This window comes from Anomaloglossus baeobatrachus, chromosome 4 (assembly GCF_048569485.1).
Source record: "Anomaloglossus baeobatrachus isolate aAnoBae1 chromosome 4, aAnoBae1.hap1, whole genome shotgun sequence".
Classification (NCBI taxonomy): domain Eukaryota; kingdom Metazoa; phylum Chordata; class Amphibia; order Anura; family Aromobatidae; genus Anomaloglossus; species Anomaloglossus baeobatrachus.
In genome coordinates, this window is record NC_134356.1 from 160,703,771 (window position 1) to 160,725,354 (window position 21,584).

A 21,584-nucleotide genomic window follows, 5' to 3' on the forward strand; every position below is an offset into this window, starting at 1 on the left:
GAAGTCCTCTCTTATAGCCACAGGCCTCCCTCTGGGCACACTGCATCCTCATCGATTGGTTGGACAAGATCGCCTCTCCCATTGGATGAATCTCAAGCTGCATGGACAATGTTCATCCAAATGATGTCTACAGAAAGACTGAGGGTATACATGTAGTCTGGAATGCACAGACTAGACAATGACTACTAAGGTAATTACATTAGCAATACACAACTACAATACAATGATTACTGGAAGGGTCTGGAGAAACAATAGCTAAGCAAACATGAGTGGGTACACATAAGAACAATACGTTTGGCTGAATGTTAAGAAAATGTAACCCATGACAGGCATTGGGTGTCCATGTTGTCACATTCCTCCCACTTCTTAATATTAGCCAGACTTGATAGGCTTCCGATCATCCTTCTCCTCTTGTCAGGAAAGCCCATCCGCATTTCCATGGTTCTTGCCCTGTTTATGGGAAATGAAAAAATTGTAAGATTGTAATGCCAGACTCCACCTGAGCAAGCGTCCGTTGTCCCCGGCAGTGCGATTTAGCCAACTCAATGGATTGTGGTTAGTGAGGACTGTGAACTCATTGCCATAGAGGTAGGGCTGCAATTTTTTCAGGGCCCAGACTATGGCCAGGCATTCTTTTTCTATGGTGGCGTAAGCCCTCTCTCGGTCCAACAGCTTCCGGGAGAGGTAAGCTATCGGATGTTCCTCATCGTTGTCCCCTGTGGAGACACGGGGCTCAGTGGGTGCTCTCGTCCACTAAAACCCGCCGCCTTTAGAAAGACAGCGTGGCTCAGGGCTCATCCCAACTGAACGCCGGCCTCCTTAACCGTGGGCGTAACACTACTCAGACAACACAGGGTGAGGGAACCACAATAATTAGACTTTATTGGATCCCCAAACAATTAACGGCACATAACACATAACCAGCAAAACACACAAATGTAACAGGCGACAGAGTCTCACCCTTCCGCTGGCTCACCAGGGATTTAGAATGTCCTTGCCTCAGAGGTTCCAGGGCCACTTACTCCAGTCCAGCAGCACCCCGCTTTTGGTGGGCACCCACCGAGAAAGGAATAGTGCCAGATTTAGGAAGCTGTGTGAGGTCTGCAAAGTCTGTAACAGGTGACTGAACTGTCCCAACCTGAGTGTTAAAATCCTGGCAGCCGGAGTCGAAATCCCTAGGCTGTGGATATGGTCTCCAACCGGGACCGGAGTCCCTAGATTGAAGCCATAAGATATCCTGATCCTCTAGTCAGCTCCAAAGAGCTTAGACTGGATCCATCAGCATCCATCAACCACCTGGTGGCTTAAAGAAGTCCCTTTTATAGCCACAGCCTTCCACTTAGATACACTGCGTCCTCATCGATTGGTTGGACAAGATTGCTTCTCCCTTTGGATGAATTTCAAGCTGCATGGATAATGTTCATTTAAATGATGTGCATAGAAAGACTCAGTGTATCTATATGGAGTCCGCAAGTCACCGACTAGACAATGGCTACTAAGGTAATTACATTATCAATTCACAACTACAATACAATGAATGCTCAGAGGGGCCTGGCAGACACAATGGTTTAGCAAACATGAGTTAACAAAAACTTCAATACTAAACTCCCAAGAGTCTTGTAGAAACAATGAGGGCTTATCCCCCATCTATACACACAGAAGAACAATAGTCTGGCTGAATTTTAAGAAACTTTAACCCATGCTAGGCATTGGGTGTCCATGTCGTCACATTCCTCCCCCTTCTTAATATTAGCCAGACATGATAGGCTTCCGATCATCCTTCTCCTCTTGACGGCATTGTCCTTTTTAATGGTGAGGTCAGCAACAGAGGCTTGCATCTATACACCTCCCCCTGATTGCCTCCCACACGTTGAGCAGCCATATTGTGGACAAGCACTAAGGTGGGGTCCATGAGTTGGGCTTGCACAAATCTCCCACTATCAATCCTCCCCCAGTCAATAGCCACAGTGTGGTTAGGCTTACTCACGGTTCTTGGCTCAAAAGTGGATGATGGAGACCGGGAATGCAAACCATCCCTGGAAAAGATGTTAGAAAGATCCACATCAGGGTCCTGCTTGGCTTGGAGGTGGGTGATAGCGTCTTCAAACTGACTGGATAGTCCTTGTCCTAGGTCATTCTCCAAAATGACTGGTGTGAGCAGGTAATTCACAAGCTCCACTTTCACTTCCCTTTGAGTGGTATCCGAAACAACAGGCTTGGTGGGGCCATCTATGAACCCCACTTCAACTTCCTCCTGGCTAGTCCCCGAAACAACAGGTGTGAGGAGGCTTTCTATAAACTCCATATGGACCTCTTCCTGGTCAGACCCCAAAGTAACTGGTGTGGGGACGGTGTCCATAAGCTCCACATCAGCCTTGCTCTGGTCAGTCTCCACAATGACAGGTGTGGGGATGCTGTTCACAAGTCTCACATCAACCTCTCCCTGGTCCTTTCCCGAAATAACTGGTGTGGGGACGGTGTCCATAAGCTCCACATCAGCCTTGCTCTGGTCAGTCTCCACAATGACAGGTATGGGGAGGCTGTTCACAATCCCCACATCGATCACTTCCTGGTTGGTCCCCAAAAAACCAGGTGTGGGGAGGCAATCCACAAGCTCCACCTCGACCTCTCCCTGGTCAGTCCTTAGGTCCAACTGAACACATGCCAGAGGAATGTCTGAGCGCTGGCCCTCAGCCAGGGAGATGGATAATTGGGAATCCGGTACAGGGTCTTCCGGGGAAACAATAACTGGGCTTACCAGGGTAATGGAGGAAACAGTGTCGCGTAGTCCCCGAGCCTGTATATCACCGACCTTGACCGTCTGGATGTGGGGATGGAGGTTGGCTGGTGTACGGTGTCCGGCCTGCCGTAGGGTGTGGACTGGATAAACCACTTCCTCAGGAATTGGTGTTTCTTGGGAGTAGTATTCCTCAGGTCTCGTTGGTTCATCTCGGCATATGCTGACTGATTGGAGTGGCAGATGGGCTCCAAGCATGCGGCCTCTTTGTTTTGGTGCAGCTTCTGCTGGGTAGCGGGACCATCCTTCTCGACCGGCTGGTGCTAGCAGTACGGCAGCTGGAATCCCATAAACATATTCCATAACCCAAGCCGTCTTTTCTCTTGAGGATCTAGGCCCCAATGCATCCAACAACGCTGTGGCTTGGGCCATTTTGGACAAAGTTGATTTCCGATTGTCACTAGATCCATGATGTGGCACATAGTTTAAATCCTCTGGGTCAATATCGGCGGGATCCTCATCGTCCTCTGCATCATTCTGGGCATCCCAACGGACTAATTTCTGGATCAAGGCTGACCGAGTCTCAGCGTTCCAGTAGATAATCTTTCGCCTCTGGCACAGATCCTGTAGCATCCATTTACTGCAGCGGTCGTAACTCCTCTCTTGTCCTTGTCCCATGGCTGACCTGGTGGGGTTGGACATGGCAGCGTCCGAAACCTGAATGCTTTCCCTATGGCCTGCTGGGTATGCTTATGTGCCTCCCTGGTTGTTGAGCCCTGGACGGTGTCCACGAACACCAGTCCACTGCAACTCCCCTGGGTAAACCAGGCTGAGTAGTATCCCACTGCTGCCACCAATTGTGGAGACACGGGGCTCAGTGGGTGCTCTCGTCCGCTAAAACCCGCCACCTTTAGAAAGACAGCGTGGCTCAGGGCTCATCCCAACTGAACGCCGGCCTCCTTAACCGTGGGCGTAACACTACTCAGACAACACAGGGTGAGGGAACCACAATAATTAGACTTTATTGGATCCCCAAACAATTAACGGTACATAACACATAACCAGCAAAACACAAATGTAACAGACAACAGAGTCTCACCCTTCCGCTGGCTCACCAGGGATTTAGAATGTCCATGTCTCAGAGGTCCCAGGGCTATTTACTCCAATCCAGCAGCACCCCGCTTTTGGCGGGCACCCACCGAGAAAGGAATAATGCCAGATTTAGGAAGCTGTCTGAGGTCTGCAAAGTCTGTAGCAGGTGACTGAACTGTCCCAACCTGATTGTCCTCCTTAGGTAGTCCTGGTATGATGATATAATCCTGGAAGCCGGAGTCGAAATCCCTAGACTGTGGATATGGTCTCCAACCAGAACTGGAGTCCCTAGATTGAAGCCAGAAGGTATCCTGATCTGTTACATGTCGTGGCTCTCTTATTGCAAGGAATGAGGTGGTCCCCCATTCCTTGTCGGCCACAAGCCCTCCTGCTCAGCAGCACCAAAGGTCTGGGAGACTGCGCAGTCTGCAGGAGTTGCCTTCTCAGAGACACAGCAGAAGGGTGACACCTAGTGGTTCTCTCCTTGCAAGGAATGGAGCGGTCTCCCATCCCTTGCCTGCCACGAGTTCTCCTGCTCAGCATCATGGAGGCTCTGGGAGGTTGCTCAGTGTGCAAAGAATAGATGCTCAGGGAAGCAGCAAGAATTCCCATGTCTCTGCACATTGTGAAACCGGGGATCCCGCCTTTATCACCCAGAGGCAGGAAGATGAGCATGTGCTCCACGTGACCTCTTCTGATTCGCTCACTGATATCACACGGCCCCATGACGAGGCTGGTGATGTGCTGAATCCTGACTGGCTGGGCCAGGACGTCACGAACCCTGATTGGGTCACGCCCGTCTCGCGCCCGCCCTTGGGTGGAGCTACACCTCCTTAAATGCTTCCCCTGCCATCATGGTGGTGTGTGACTGTCCTTCTATGTTTGGATGTCTGGCAGCGTGCTGCCACGCCACTGCTTAGGCATTATTGTCTTTTGTGGGGTTTGCCCTTGCTGCTCAGGCAGCACCTAGTTTGCAGGTCTTGCCCCTGCCTTGCTGCTCCGGCAGTATCCCGTTTAGCAGGCTGTGTTCCTGTCCCAGGTGAGCTCCTCTAGTCTCTGTCGGACTCACTTGGTTTCTGAAGCACACGTGCGTGGGCACCTCTGTGCTACCCCCGTGCCATATTCCTGTGACTCCCACTGGCACACGTGTGTAGGCACCTCTGTGCGTCCCCGTGAAACAGGTACACCGTACGAGAAGCCCGAGCCATACAACCCTCACGGGTTAGGGCGGACCAGTGTACATAGATCGTCTGTGACATTCCAGACGATCACTAGCAGCAACCCGCTCACTCTTTCCTGACCATAGCAGCGGTCCCTTACACCGCACAGTGGACCTTGACCGGCGGAAGCTGTCCATTTCCCATCTTGGCACGCTTCCCCGGGTCCCCCTCGTAACATTACGGTCGCGCCAAAGGTCTGGCTATGGCGGAAGAGCAGCAGCAGTTGCTGCGTTATGTGCAGCAGTTGGAGTCACGATTGGCAGCAGTGGAGCGGTCTTCCCCCGATAAGGCTGCTCTAGCAACAGTCGCCACCCAGGCGGCTACTCAGGCTGTGGAATTGTGCGGAAGGTCGCCTCGCCTTGCGCTCCCAGAGCGCTTCAGTGGGGACAGCTCTGAGTGCCGTGGTTTCATAAACCAGGTTACCACCTACTTGGAGTTGTCCGCGACTGATTACGCTACTGAGAAGGCGAAGGTAGCCTTCATCCAGTCCCTGCTCACAGGGAAAGCGCTAAAGTGGTCCACGCCGTTGTGGGAGCGCGGAGATCGGGTGGTGAACCACCTTCCAGTTTATCTTGAGGGCATGAGAAAGGTGTTCCTCGGGCCTCAAGTCGCCCACGACTCCGCGCTGCGGCTCCTACGCCTTCGGCAGAGGTCCACTTCAGTCGGGGACTTTGCGGTGCAATTCAGGACACTCGCCGCAGAGCTGGACTGGCCAGATAAAGTCCTGGTCCCTGTGTTCTGGGAGGGTCTGGCAGGGTTCGTCAAAGACGCGCTGGCCACGCGTGACGTGCCGACCACCTTAGAGTCCTTGATTCGGCTTGCCTCTCGCATCGACATTCGCCACGCGGAGCGGAGGCTCGAGGTCTCTTCAGCACCCACGTCTACCTGGTCTACAGAGTCTATGACTTCCCTTCCCCACCAGACAGGCCTCCCAGCCAGCTCTATTGACGATTCTGTGGAGCCAATGGAAATCTCCACAGTGGTCTCCTCTACCACAGGTTCTCGGCCGTCGGTCGATTGCTTTACCTGTGGGCAGAGGGGACATGTAGACACCCGATGTTCGAAACCATCGGAAGAAACACAGTGTCTTGTTCCACCTACAGTCAGCGTGAGGAGGGTCACTTCCGTTTCCCTAGACCAGGTGCCACCTGGTAAGACCCTCATTTCCCCTGACCCACGGAATGATGTGCTGTCATGGGATCGTGCCTCCAAAGGCAGGGGTCACTTCAGGGTCGACGGGACCAGAGACCCTGCGGTCAGGCATTATTGGGGGCCGGAGGTAGCCCAGGATGTACAGGAGAATATGCGAGTCTGTACGTCGTATGCGTATAATAAACCATTCAGGCAGAGACCTGCGGGTCTTCCTCACTCTGCGCCATCTTTCGCACCTGGGGACCTAGTGTGGCTGTCTTCTAAACATATCTACCTTCCGGTACAGACAGCTGAGTTCGCTCCTAGGTACCTGGGTCCGTTTACAGTAATAGAGCGGGTAACCCCGGCGGTATATCGACTCCAGCTCCCTCCATGCTGGGCTATTTCTAATACTTTTCATGTATCTCTCCTGAAACCCGTACGACCTAAAACCTCGGGGTCTCTGCTGTCCCAGGTTGGCTTCTCGTCCGACGACCCTGAAGTAGCGAAGCTAGTAAGAACAAAAATTGTACAGGGCAAGAGGTACTTCCTCGTGGAGTGGGTCGGTCGTGGCCCGGAGCATAGGTCCTGGGAATTGGAGGAGCATGTCCACGCCCCAGGTTTGGTGGCGGCCTTCAGGCGCAGGCGAGGGGGGGGGGCCCTAGACTGGGGGGTAATGTTACACGTCGTGGCTCTCTTATTGCAAGGAATGAGGTGGTCCCCCATTCCTTGTCGGCCACGAGCCCTCCTGCTCAGCAGCACCAAAGGTCTGGGAGACTGCGCAGTCTGCAGGAGTTGCCTTCTCAGAGACACAGCAGAAGGGTGACACCTAGTGGTTCTCTCCTTGCAAGGAATGGAGCGGTCTCCCATCCCTTGCCTGCCACGAGCTCTCCTGCTCAGCATCACGGAGGCTCTGGGAGGTTGTGCAGTGTGCAAAGAATAGATGCTCAGGGAAGCAGCAAGACTTCCCATGTCTCTGCACATTGTGAAACCGGGGATCCCGCCTTTATGACCCAGAGGCAGGAAGATGAGCATGTGCTCCACGTGACCTCTTCTGATTCGCTCACTGATATCACACGGCCCCATGACGAGGCTGGTGATGTGCTGAATCCTGACTGGCTGGGCCAGAACGTCACGAACCCTGATTGGGTCACGCCCGTCTCGCGCCCGCCCTTGGGTGGAGCTACACCTCCTTAAAAGCTTCCCCTGCCATCATGGCAGTGCGCGACTGTCCTTCTATGTTTGGATGTCTGGCAGCGTGCTGCCACGCCACTGCTTAGGCATTATTGTCTTTTGTGGGCTTTGCCCTTGCTGCTCAGGCAGCACCTAGTTTGCAGGTCTTGCCCCTGCCTTGCTGCTCCGGCAGTATCCCGTTTAGCAGGCTGTGTTCCTGTCCCAGGTGAGCTCTTCGAGTCTCTGTCGGACTCACTTGGTTTCTGAAGCACACGTGCGTGGGCACCTCTGTGCTACCCCCGTACCATATTCCTGTGACTCCCGCTGGCACACGTGTGTAGGCACCTCTGTGCGTCCCCGTGCAACAGGTACACCGTACGAGAAGCCCCGAGCCATACAACCCTCACGGGTTAGGGTGGACCGGTGTACATAGATCGTCTGTGACATTCCAGACGATCACTAGCAGCAACCCGCTCACTCTCTTTCCTGACCATAGCAGCGGTCCCTTACACCGCACAGTGGACCTTGACCGGCGGAAGCTGTCCATTTCCCATCTTGGCACGCTTCCCCGGGTCCCCCTCGTAACACTGATCCTCCAGTCAGCTCCTAAGAGCTTAGACTGGATCCATCAGCATCCATCAACAACCACCTGGTGGCTTAAAGAAGTCCTCTCTTATAGCCACAGGCCTCCCTCTGGGCACACTGCGTCCTCATCGATTGGTTGGACAAGATCGCCTCTCCCATTGGATGAATCTCAAGCTGCATGGACAATGTTCATCCAAATGATGTCTACAGAAAGACTGAGGGTATGCATGTAGTCTGGAATTCACAGACTAGACAATGACTACTAAGGTAATTACATCAGCAATACACAACTACAATTCAATGATTACTTGAAACAATAGCTAAGCAAACATGAGTGGGCACACATAAGAACAATACATCTGGCTGAATGTTAAGAAAATTTAACCCATGAGAGGCATTGGGTGTCCATGTCGTCACACTAAGTCTTTCTATCCACATCATTTAAATGAACATTATCCATGCAGCTTGAAATTCATCCAATAAGAGAAGCAATCTTGTACAACCAATCCGATAAGGACACAGTATATCCAAAGGGAAGGCTATGGCTATAATAAGGGACTTCTTTAAGTCACCGATTGTTGATGGATTTTGCATGATCCAGTCTAAGCTCTTAGGAGCTCACTAGAGGATCAGAACCAGGATACCTTGTGGACTCGGTCTAGGGACTTTGGCTCCGACTAGAGGATCACTTGGCTACATGACTTCAAACCAGAGACTACTTAAGGAGGAAACCCAGGTTGGGACAATTCAGTCACCTGGAACAGACTTTGTAGACCTCAGCCAACTTCCTAAATCTGGCGTTATTCCATTCTCGGTGGGTGCCCGCCGAAAGCGGGGTGCTGCTGGATTGGAGTAAATAGCCCTGGAACCTCTGAGGCATGGACATTCTAAATCCCTGGTGAGCCAGCGGAAGGGTGAGACTCTGCTGCCTGTTACATTTGTGTGTTTTGCTGGTTATGTGTTATGCGCCGTTAATATTTTGGGGATCCAATAAAGTCTTAATATTGTGATTCCCTCACCCTGTGTTGTCTGAGTAGTGTTCCACCCACGGTTAAGGAGGTCGTGCGTTCAGTTGGGATGAGCCGTGGGCCATGCTGTCTTTCTAAAAGCGGCCGGGCCAGCGGAAAAGAGGACCCACTGAGCCCCGTGTCTCCACAATTAATATCTGCGGGGTAATGAGTTAGTCCAGCACGGGAGTCTGGGGGTCGCTTGGATCCATGGTTGAGGGACCTCCTCGGATCAGTGGGTCTATTGGGCCTCCAACTGGGTCAGTTGGCTGTAAATTCATCAGCTGCCCTGTGGTGGACAGGGGAAAGTGACTGGAAGAGGCTGCGTCGGCAGCGAAGTTTTACCCTGATGGAAAAAGTTGAAGTAAGGTAGCGGATCCCCGTTGTGTAAAGGACAGTCCCCGTTGGGACCCTACAGCAAGTCCCCGTTGGGACTTACAGTATTTTTATGGTAGCGGAACCGGCTACTGAAGCGCCCGTCCCTGTTGGGGCTTTTGTTGCCCCCATTTCCTAAAGACAAGGCTGAGAACTGCAAGCCACCCCAATAACTGTTGGGTTTGTAAATAATGCCCCAATTCCCTTCCTGCAACTGCCAGTCTCCAGAGAGGCTGGTTGGAGGAAGGACCCGCAGCAGAGCTGGCTGGGGTCCGGTCACCATCGGAACCGGTGACTATCCTCCGGGTCAGGGGTCCACCTGGACGTCGGGCCTCTGAGAGACTGCCGGGTGCGAAGCACCGTACCAGTTCCCCCTTGGGTAGCCTGGCCAGGTTCCTGTTTCCAGACTGGGGAAAAGGGGTGCTGCCTACTTCTTAGGGGCAGCATCAGGGCTAGGTTGCTTGGGTGGGAAAGCGGAAGGACATGGACCCGTTCCCTTGTTGTAAATAAAACTGTCTTAATGTTTGTAATGTTAAAGTAACCTGCCTCCCGTAAGGGATGATCTGCACATTCTTGTTGAAATGTTGATTACTTGTTTACCTTTTACAGAAAAATAAAACCGGTGATGGACGGGCAGCCCGCGGACGGTCTGCATTAAACCAAGGGAGAATGTGACGCCCTGGACTAGCCAGGTAGTCACAAACACAACACCACACACACCCCTTCCCCGGACAGATGACACCAGTCACACAAAAATCCTTGTTGCCACCCTCCAGGTTTGATGTCCACACCAGGTGGGGCGGAGCCAGGCAGTTGACTCCGCCCACCGAGGAGTTCACAGGCCTGGAGGCGGGAAAACACGGCAGTTGCAGGGAGAGTTGGAGTTAGAGTTGCAGTGAGAGTGGAGGGAGTTGGAATCAGGAGAGGAGAGGAGAGGAGAAAATACACGCACAGGCAGACCTGAGTCCAGGCCCGCCAGTGGAACTGCTAGGTGTCTGGTTCGGAGGCCAGTCACCTCCAGCAAGGTCGGCAGACGGTGGTGGCCGTCTGCAGGAGTTGGGAGTACGGTCGGTAGAACCGTAGGACCGGGGTCGGGCGGTGGCCCGCCGGTACCGAACCGGGGAACCGATTGGAAGCCAAGCACCAGGCAGGGTACTCAGACCCCGACTAGGCTTGTAGCCGCCTTGATAGTCAAATTCCCTAATTGCGGTCTGGACCTCAGGGGTTCATTCCCACCCAAGTCCCGATTGAAGGCAACAGCCCAACCATCCAGGATAAGTGCCACCGCCAAAGGCAAGAGATCCAAAGGGCCAGCGTCTGGAGGCAAACTGGCTCCTACAACACTTACACGTCCGGGGAGCGGACTACCGGTGTCTAGGCACAGGAGTCAACATCCACACAACATAGGTGCAGCGAAACGACAGCCATCACCAACCCGTCCAGGGAGAACACCTCAGCCGGCTGCGGCCCCTGTCCTTTCTGCCGTTGGTTTACCAGAGACTCAAGTATCTTGTGTCAGAGTGAGTACACCAGCGCCTTCGGGCCGCGCACCGCACTGCACCGCACCCGCATCCAGTACGCCCACGCTCCCTCTCCTCAGTACCTTCCCACGGGCCCCCGGGACCCTCGCCCCTGCCCACGGAGGGGTTAACACCGAGCTGCATAACACCGTCCCCGGGAGGCCTAGTCAATGGCAGTGATGGTGTCCACCATACAATCACCACAACCCGTGGGTGGCGTCACGAACTTTACCAATTCCACAAAACAACCCCCCAAACCCCTGCGTGCAACGCCACTACCCCTTTCAGAGCGACGTGACCCCCCCCGGGTCCGTGAGAGGCTCGAGCCACCACCCGCAGTACACGAGCATGGATCCGAGCGGCTCGACTGCCGCAGCCGAGGCCGCGGGGCGGTACAGTTGTGTGTCTGCATGGTTTGGTACGGGGGCCTCAGGTGCTGGGGTAACGTCGGCGGGTCTGGTGGGTGTTAGCAGGGTGGTGGAGCCTGTTTCAGTTTTGGTTCAGACTGAGAAGGAGAAGGACAGGATTTGTGGCGCCCCTGACTTGGTCAGGCGCTACTGAGTACTGCACCCATGCTGGGTCAATGCTTCCAGGTGATTCCAAAGGCTGGAATAGGGTGTGTACGCACAGACACACAGCAACCAGGTCTCCCACACTCTAGAGGGGACCCTTGGGCAGACCCAAGGGGGGGCGTTCCTCCACATCTCAGCTAGGGTTGTTGGGGAGGAGCTGGAAGCTAAGGTGGGAGTGGCAGTCAGAGAAGTGGTAGAGGAGCCAGTCTGAAGTGGAGAGTGCAGGAGAGAGAGAAGGAGTAAGCAGGCACGCAGACACGCTAGTCAGACCCTGCACATGTAGTAGCCGTTAACGGGGGAGAACGGTCACCAGTAAGTTGGACAGAAAGACGCTAAGGAAGTCAGCTGGTCGTGTACGGAGACTCCTGGTGGCTAGGCACGCATGAGAACAGGTCCCTAGAGTAGACGTCTATTTAATGATCGACTAAACCTGCCGGTGAGGGGAACTACAAGTCGCTCACCAACCAACTAGAGTCCGAGCATCAGCAGCAACGAGGGGCCCATAAGCAGGATCGAGCCTGGAGCCATCTTCTTTGGTCCACGCTGCCAGCAAATGGGCCAAAAAGGGGAGAAAAGGCAGTAGTGACTTCCCTGGATGAATCCCACGGTACTTTAAGTCAGGGGTTATCCGAAACAAGAAGTGCTATTGTGCTGCCCCCGTGCCCAGCAGCCGACGCTGCTCGGATCCGGACCTCCTGTGGGCGGTGGCTCGAGGGTCTCCGGACCCGGGGGTCTCGCGGACACACCAAATAAAATGGGGGGGGACGTAGATGTACGGGCTAAGCCGTAGTAAGTTTGTGACGCCACCTACGGTGTGTCGTGAGGTGAGACACCACCGCTGCTGTTATGGGGCACCCGGGGGCGATGTTATGCAGCAAGTTGTTAACCCCTCCGTGGGCAGGGATGGTGGCCCCGGGGCCCAGTGGCTCGGTGCAGGGGATGGTGACCGCAGGGAGTGCTGTTGTACTCACTTTTAGTAAAACACACAAGTCTCTGGTAAACCAAGGTGGTGGTGGCCGGTGCCGCGGCCGGTTGCGTTTGGGTCCCCCATCCGGCTGGTGGTCTCTATCCTTTTCCTGCACTTCTTTTGTAAAGGTCGATTTTCCTGGCTGGATGTGGCCTAAGGAACCATGCCCGCTGACGCTGGCCTGTGGGATCTATGGGCCCTGGCGGTGACCTCTTATCCCTAATCGGTGGGCTGTTGTCTTCTATGAGGAACTTTGGGTGGGACAGGACCTCTAGTCCTGGCCTCAATTGGTTAATTAACCAGTTCCACTCTATTCCAGTGCTGGCTTCAGGGTCCGAGTACCCCCCTTTGTGCTACAGTTTCCAGGTCGGTTCCCCGTGACGATACCGGCGGGCTACAACTCTGTCCCGGTCCACCTCGGTTCTGCCGAGCCGTCTTCCTGTCTCCTGCTGAAGGAGACCACCGTCTGCCTCCTAGCCAGTGGCACCAGGGCTCCTACCCTGGTATCGTTCAACTTGGACTTCACTGCTGGAGCTACCCCTAGCTCCAGCCCACACTCCTCTCCAAAGTGAACTCTAAGCTAATCTGCCTGTTTTCCAACCCCAGGCTGTCTAGACCCCTGGGTGGGCATGTCCCAACTGCCTGGTCATGCCCACTGGTGTGTCTGTCCCTAAGGGGGGGTGACTAGGGTTTTGGGTTGGCTGTGTGTTTCCTAGTGAGGGAACGGTGTAATGCGGGGGCCTATTTGTGACTATCTGGTTTTGCCAGGGCGTCACACTAGGAAGGCGAGTTAACGGTTACCCTTAGACCAGCCTGAAAGAATACCTGGTTCCACCTGGTTCATCTCAGCATCGCCCGGGTTGCCTCACTATACCACCAGAAAGTGAGTTAACAAGTTAAAAGACATTCCTGACTGCGACTGAGTTATTCTGCGACCTGTTGTTCCACACACATCTGAGCCCCTGGGACCAGCCTCACTCACGGGAGGCCATACCACCTGACTGCAGACTCCATCAGCCCCAGAAGCTCGTTTAACCTGCTCGTTAAACCCATAACCCTGACCACAAAACCTGTCGCCAGAGATCAGCAAGTGAAGACCCTGTGGCATTCCGGAAGGAGGAGCGATGTCCCGGAGGCGGCCGCTACAGGTGGGCGACACATCATCTGGCATCACGAACATGATCAAGGACTAGACCTGTTTAGACAGGTGACAGTGCGCCTCAACGGTCCGATCGAAAAATTTGACCCACCACCATTTTGTCACTGTAAAAGCACGCGAATTGAGAAGCTGCAGGCCGCGCAGAAGGAAGGTAACCAAAGAGGAGTGGCGGCCCCAAGATGGAGAGAGCCCTGACACAGTAAAAGGAAAAGATGGTGGCGGATCTGTTCCCGGGCTGCGGGGACGTCCCAGTCCAGAGGGAGGAGAACGAGCAGAAACGAAACTAGGACTGAGGTGTTTCATAGTTTCATAGTTTTTAAGGTTGAAGGGAGACTCTAAGGGGCACTTTGCAGACTGCGACATCGCAGGCCGATGCTGCGATGCCGAGTGCGATAGTCCCCGCCCCTGTCGCAGCAGCGATATGTGGTGATAGCTGGCGTAGCGAAAGTTATCGCTACGCCAGCTTCACACACACACTCACCTGCCGTGCGACGTCCCTGTGGCCGGCGACCCACCTCCTTGTTAAGGGGGCGGGTCGTGCGCCGTCACTGCGACGTCACACGGCAGGCGGCCAATCGGAGCGGAGGGGCGGAGATGAGCAGGATGTAAACATCCTGCCCACCTCCTTCCTTCCGCATAACCTACGGAAGCCGCGGTGACGCCGGTAGGAGATGTTCCTCGCTCCTGCGGCTTCACACACAGCGATGTGTGCTGCCGCAGGAGCGACGAACAACATCGGACCGTCGCGTCAGCGTAATTATGAATTACGCCGACGCTGCACCGATGATACGATTACGACGCTTTTGCGCTCGTTAATCGTATCATCTATGCTTTACACACTGCGATGTCGCATGCGATGCCGGATGTGCGTCACTTTCAATTTGACCCCACCGACATCGCACCTGCGATGTCGCAGTGTGCAAAGTGCCCCTAAGTCCATCTAGTTCAACCCGTAGCCTAACATGTTGATCCAGAGGAAGGCAAAAAAAACCCCAATGTGTTAAACAGCTCCAATGGGGAAAAAAATTCCTTCCTGACTCAACATACGGCAATCAGACTAGTTCCCTGGATCAACACCCTGTCATAAAATCCAATATACATAACTGGTAATATTATATTTTTCAAGAAAGGCATCCAGGCTCTGCTTAAATGTTAGTAGTGAATCACTCATTACAACATCATGTGGCAGAGAGTTCCATAGTCTCACTGCTCGTACAGTAAAGAATCCTCGTCTGTGATTATGATTAAACCTTCTTTCCTCAAGACATAGCGGATGCTCCCGTGTTCCAGTCGCAGGCCTAGGTGTAAAGAGATCTTTGGAAAGGTCTCTGTACTGTCGCCTCATATGTTTATACATTGTGATTAGATCCCCCCTAAGCCTTTGTTTTTCCCAAACTAAATAACCCCAAGTTTAATAACCTGTCTTGGTATTGCAGCCCACCCATTCCTCTAATAATCTTGGTCGCTCTTCTATCTACCTGTAAGATTATGCTATTTATAACCTTCTATACTTTTACTATCAAGAAAAGCATCCATTCCTCTCTTAAATTCATTCAGTGAGTTGGCCATCACCACTTCCTCAGGAAGAGAGTTCCAGAGCCTCACTGCTCTTACCGTGAAGAACCCTCTTCTATGCTGATGTAGGAATTTTCTTTCCTCCAATTGAAGAGAATGCCCCCTTGTTCTTGTCACAGTCCTTGGTACAAACAGATCATGGGAGAGATCTCTATATGGCCCTCTGATATATTTGTACATATTTATTAGGTCTCCCCTAAGTCTTCTCTTTTCTAGAGTAAATAGACCTAATTTTGATAACCTTTCCGTGTATTATAATGCACCCACTCCATTTATTATTTTAGTAGCCCGCCTCTGAATCCTTTCAAGTTCAGTAATGTCTTTCTTGAGCACCGGCGCCCAAAATTGCACACAATACTCCAAGTGTGGTCTGACGAGTGATTTGTACAGAGGGAGAATGATGTTTTCATCTCGTGCCCCCAGACCTCTTCTAATGCATCCCATCACCCTATTTGGTTTGGTGGCTGCTGCCTGACACTGGGCACTCCAATTTAGCTTCTTATTCACTAAGATGCCTAAGTCTTTTTCCATGTCTGATTTCCCCAGCAGTTTCCCATTTAGTAAGTAATCGTAGCATCTGTTTCTCCTTCCCATGTGCATAACCTTACACTTATCTGTGTTAAACCTCATTTGCCATTTGTCAGCCCAATTCTCCAATTTACTCAAATCCATCTGTAGTTGCAAACTGTCCTCCTTTGTGTTAACTACCTTACATAGTTTTGTATCATCTGCAAATACTGATATTTTACTCTGTAAACCATCCACCAGATCATTAATAAATATATTAAATATATATTAGGTGTGACAACAACCTGGTGAGCAGCGACAGAGAGAGGATGGCGTCTGCAAGAGGTGACCAGGAAGAGCAGGGTTGGCCCATGACCGCAGAAGAGTTGGAGGCCGAGGTGGGAAGAATGGCCGATGATATGGAAGCGCAGAGCAGGCAACAGATAGCCGCCTGGAAGACAGAGATGATAACGGCAATAAAGAACCTGTGGTTGTTGGTGCAGCGAGGCCCGCTTGGAGGTGCCACCCAAGCCCAGATAGAGTCATTATCTGCAATGGCGACCCTGCTGCAGGATATCTCCGGCCTAACCCTGGGTGAGTCCCATTCTGCCCCTGGTCCACCTGGTGTGCCGATTCCACCGACATTAACATCCGAGGCTGGAGCGACATCTGGTGTAACGTCCAATGCGATGCCTGGTGCGATGTCCGGTGTGATGCCCGCTGCGACGTTTGATACGATCCCGGATGCGATCCTTGATGCGATCCCTGATGCGATGTCCAGTGCGGTGCCTACGGCCAGACCAGACCAGGCCACAACGCCTCCTGTACCGGCCAGACCAGACCGCAGCACCTCCTGTACCGGCCAGACCAGGCCGCAACGCCTCCTGTTACGGACAGACCAGACCAGGCCGCAACGCCTCCTGTACCGGCCAGACCAGACCAGGCCGCAACGCCTCCTGTCCCGTCCAGACCAGGCCGCAATGCCTCCTGTACCGGCCAGACCAGACCACACCGCAATGCCTCCTGTCCCGGCCAGACCAGACCTGGCCGCAACGCCTCCTGTCCCAGTTGCCCGACCAGAGGTGGTCACAACGCTTCAGTCGCTGACTGAGGAACCGGGTCCTGCGCTCCAGCCTGAAGCTGACAAAGAACTGGCTCAGCAAAAGAGAGAACTGGAGGCTCTGCTCCCAGCACACCTGGTGGAGAGGTATCTACTCAACGAGCTGCCGCGCCATCGACCGGAGGTGGTCGCAGCACCCTCTGCGAGAGAGGGAGGCCATGAGGTTGCGCTGCGGTACCCCCAACGACCAGAAGAGGTTGCAGCACCCTCCGTCAGGGAGGGAGAAGAGGTCCAGCCACCATACCTGCTGTTCCCCAACCGACCGGAGGAGGTCGCAGCACCCTTTGCGACAAAGGGAGGCCCTGAGGTCGCGCTGCTGCCCCCCCAATGACCGTAAGTGGTTGGAGCATTCCCTGCCAGTGAGGACAGGCTGCTTATGGTTCCAGTCCCTATATCACCTGGTGTCCGGCTGATAACCAGGTGATGGTAATGCGAAGACCAGCCCGCAGAGAACAGTGACGTGTGAGATCCAGACACCCCCTTGAAAAGCCCTCTCCAGAGAGAGAGCAAGCAAAAGCCAGGGACCTGCAGGAGAAGCAGTCCCTGCGGTGGGCCAGATACCAGGCCAGGAGTCCCCTCCACTGTGGGGTAATAGTAGAGTTTAACTGCCAAACGGGGTATGGGTTCGTCATAGAAGCAGGGGGTAAGGAAGGCATCTTCTTGTCTCGGCGGGACATGCAGTCGCATCTGCCAAGAGGTCACCCTGATCGTGATTTGCACATGGGGGATGTGGTCGAATTCACCAGGCAGAAGGGAGAAAGAGGCTAGTTTGCCTTAGACGTGGTGCAACAACCAAAGGAGACCTTGATGAGCTCAGATTCCAACCCCACTGCTCCTATCAGATCCCCAGAGTCATCACCAACAGAAGACGACCCTACTGCAACTGCCCATACTGCAACCTCCAGGTATCAGAGCCCTGAAAACAAGAGCCCTGGTATTGAGAGAAGAAACTCCATTTAAAATGTCTTTACGAAAAGTACTGTTAACCTGTTTTGAAGTTAAGCAACGTTAAAGAAATTGTTCCCGCAAGGACTGTTGCGAGAATTCATTGAAGGTATTCCTAAGCACCAGGTTTGTGCTTCTCAAGTTACCTCAGTGGTACCAACTGTGGAGACACGGGGGTCAGTGGGCGCTCTCGTCCACTAAAACCCGCCGCCTTTAGAAAGACAGCGTGGCTCAGGGCTCATCCCAACTGAACGCCGGCCTCCCTAACCGTGGGCGTAACACTACTCAGACAACACAGGGTGAGGGAACCACAATAATTAGACTTTATTGGATCCCCAAACAATTAACGGCACATAACACATAACCAGCAAAACACACAAATGTAACAGGCAACAGAGTCTCACCCTTCCGCTGGCTCACCAGGGATTTAGAATGTCCATGCCTCACAGGTTCCAAGCTGTCTGAGGTCTGCAAAGTCTGTAACAGGTGACTGAACTGTCCCAACCTGCGTGTCCTCCTTAGGTAGTCCTGGTTTGATGTTACAATCCTGGCAGCCGGAGTCGAAATCCCTAAGCTGTGGATATGGTCTCCAACCGGATCCGGAGTCCCTAGATTGAAGCCATAAGATGTCCTGATCCTCCAGTCAGCTCCAAAGAGCTTAGACTGAATCCATCAACCATCAACAACCACTGGTGGCTTAAAGAAGTCCTTTTTATAGCCACAACCTTCCCCTTGGATACACTGCGTCCTCATCGATTGGTTGGACAAGATTGCTTCTCCCATTGGAGGAATTTCAAGCTGCATGGACAATGTTCATTTAAATGATGTGCTTAGAAAGGCTGAGGGTGTACATGTAAACTGGGAGCCACTGACTAGACAATGGCTACTAAGGTAATTACATTATCAATACACAACTACAATACAATGGTTACTGGAAATGTCTGGAGAACAATAGTCTAGCTTTCAGTGGCCAACACAATTACATTGAGTCAACAAGAGTCTTGTAAAAACAATGAGGGACTTCTCCCCCATCTATAGACAATCTATCATGCTGTCTGGCTGGATTTTAAGAAACGTTAACCCATGAGAGTCCATGTCGTCACACCAACCACAGAGTCTGCCTGTTGAGGGGCATGGTTCTACACCACCAAGGGGGCACGCCTGTTTATGGGGCCTGCCCTCCAACACTCGGAAGCGGGTACGCCTGTTTATGGGGCCTACCTTACACCACCTTCCTCAGGAGAGGAAGATTGGAAGAAAGGTCTGGAATAGAGCTGGCCCAGACCTGGTCACCAAAGGGACCGGTGACCTGCCTCCTGGAAGTTTTTGGGTGGAAACAGGACTTATGGGTGGTGGGAGGTGGAATGGTAGCTGGTATGTGTTGAATGTAAATAACCTCCCCTGTGTGGGAAAAGTTGCATTTAACCTTTTCTTGTCTTTGCAGCCTGAGGACGTGCTGTTGATAACCAAGGAGGAATGTGGCGCCCCTATCCTGGTCAGGCGCCACTGAGTACTGCACCCATGCTGGGTCAGAGCTTCCAGGTGATTCCAAAGGCTGGAATAGGGTGTATACGCACAGACACATAGCAACCAGGTCTCCCACACTCTAGAGGGGACCCTTCGGCAGACCCAAGAGGGGGTCTTCCACCACATCTCAGCTATGAATGGTAGAGAGGAGCTGGAAGCTAAGGTGGCAGTGACAGTCAGAGAAGAAGTAATAGAGGAGCCAGTCTGAAGTGGAGAGCGCAGGAGAAGAGTGAGTAGGCGCGCGGACATGCTAGTCAGACCCTGCACGTGTAGTAGCCGTTAGCGGGGGAGAACAGTCACCAGCAAGTTGGACAGAAAGACGCTAAGGAAGTCAGCTGGTCGTGTATGGAGACTCCTGGTGGCTAGGCACGCATGGGAACAGGTCCCTAGAGTAGACGTCTATTTAATGATCGACTAAACCTGCCGGTGAGGGGAACTACAAGTCCCTCACCAACCAGAGTCCGAGCATCAGCAGCAACGAGGGGCCCATAAGGAGGATCGAGTCTGGAGTCATCTTCCTTGGTCCACGCTGCCAGCAAATAAGCCAAAAAGGGGAGAAAAGGCAGTAGCGACTTCCCTGGATGAATCCCACGGTACTTTAACTCAGGGGTTATCCGAAACAAGAGGTGCTAGGAAGGCGAGTTAACGGTTACCCTTAGACCAGCCTGAAAGAATACCTGGTTCCACCTGGTTCATCTCAGCATCACCCGGGTTGCCTCACTATACCACCAGAAAGTGAGTAAACAAGTTGAAAGACATTCCTGACTGCGACTGAGTTATTCTGCGACCTGTTGTTCCACACACACCCGAGCCCCTGGGGCCAGCCTCACTCACGGGAGGCCATACCACCTGACTGCAGACTCCATCAGCCCCAGAAGCTCGTTAAACCTGCACCCATAACCCTGACCGCAAAATCGTGAGTGGCGTCACAACTTCTATACATACTGAAATACCTGTTGCCAGAGATCAGCAACTGAAGACCCTGTGGCGTCCCGGAAAGAAAAGCGATGTCCCGGAGGCAGCCGCTAAAGGTGGGCGACACATATTCATTTAGATGATAAGGCGCGGGGAGAGGTGTACGTGTGCTTTAAGGGACCGTTGAGGTCGCATTTGAAGAAAGAGGTCAGGGAGAAAATTTGGAAAGACAAAAACGTCGAAATATTTTCCCTGTTGCCTTTGGAAAAAATTAATTTGGACAAGCCTAAGAAGGATGACAATAAAAAGGAGGATGAGGAAAAGCAACGGTGGTGGCTGATCCCGCAAACTTTCACAAATTGGTTGTAAGCTTTTGCAATTTTGGCCAGTGTGATAGGAGAAAAGGCACCGGACAATTGTTCGCACCTTTTCTGCTATATGGACTCGATCAGGGAGGCTTACGGGGTCTATGAATTCAGCGTAAAGCTATATGTCCGTCCATTAGGTGGGATCAGAAGGACATCAGTCTTTGGTTGAGAGTTATGGCCCCGACGAGGTATGGGCAATCCGGGTCCACCGGCCAGGCAGGGGGGCGCTGAGGGCAGCACTTCGGCGGCGGGGCAACGGGGCAGTCGGGCTCCCAAAAGCCAGGTTTGTGCTGGCAATTTAACAAGGGCCAGTGCAACTTTGGGGAGAATTGTACATTTAAACACCTTTGCTCACACTGTAGAGGAACCTCTCACGGGGCCTCAAAATGTTTCCGGCGCAATAAGCTCAAGTCAGGGCCCACTAATTGAAAAGGGGGAGGCTTCACGCGATGCTCCCCTATCTAAATAGGTTTCCTAAGCGGGAGGAGGCGGAGCTATTGATTAGGGGTTTTGAGTCGGGTTTTCGGATTCCATCAGTGGTGTGCCTCGGGCGTCAGAATTTTAAGAATTTACAGTCGGCGAGCTAGCATGCTGGGGTATTTCAGGAAAAGTTGGGGAAGGAGTTGTTGTTGGGTCGTATGACAGGGCCATTTAGTTCCCCGCCTTTTCCCGATTTGGTAGTCTCACTTTTGGGGGTTGTTCCGAAGAAAGAGGCAAAAACGTTTCGCCTTATTCACCACTTGTCGTATCCAAGGGGAGGTTCAGTAAATGATGGGATTGATCTGGGGTTATGCTCGGTGGTGTATACGTCATTTGATGAGGCGACGGATTGGGTACGGTGATGTGGCAGGGGGGCTCTGATGGCAAAGACAGATGTGGAATCGACGTTTCGCTTACTACCGGTGCATCCTGATAGTGTTCGTTTGCTCAGCTGTTTTTGGGAGGAGGCATACTTTGTGGATAGATGCTTGCCCATGGGTTGTTCGTTGTCTTGTTCACTGTTTGAGGCCTAAAACACACATCCGTGCCGCCAGTACGTGTTTGGTACGTTTTTGCACGTACCGGCGGCACAGAGACATGTTCACCAAT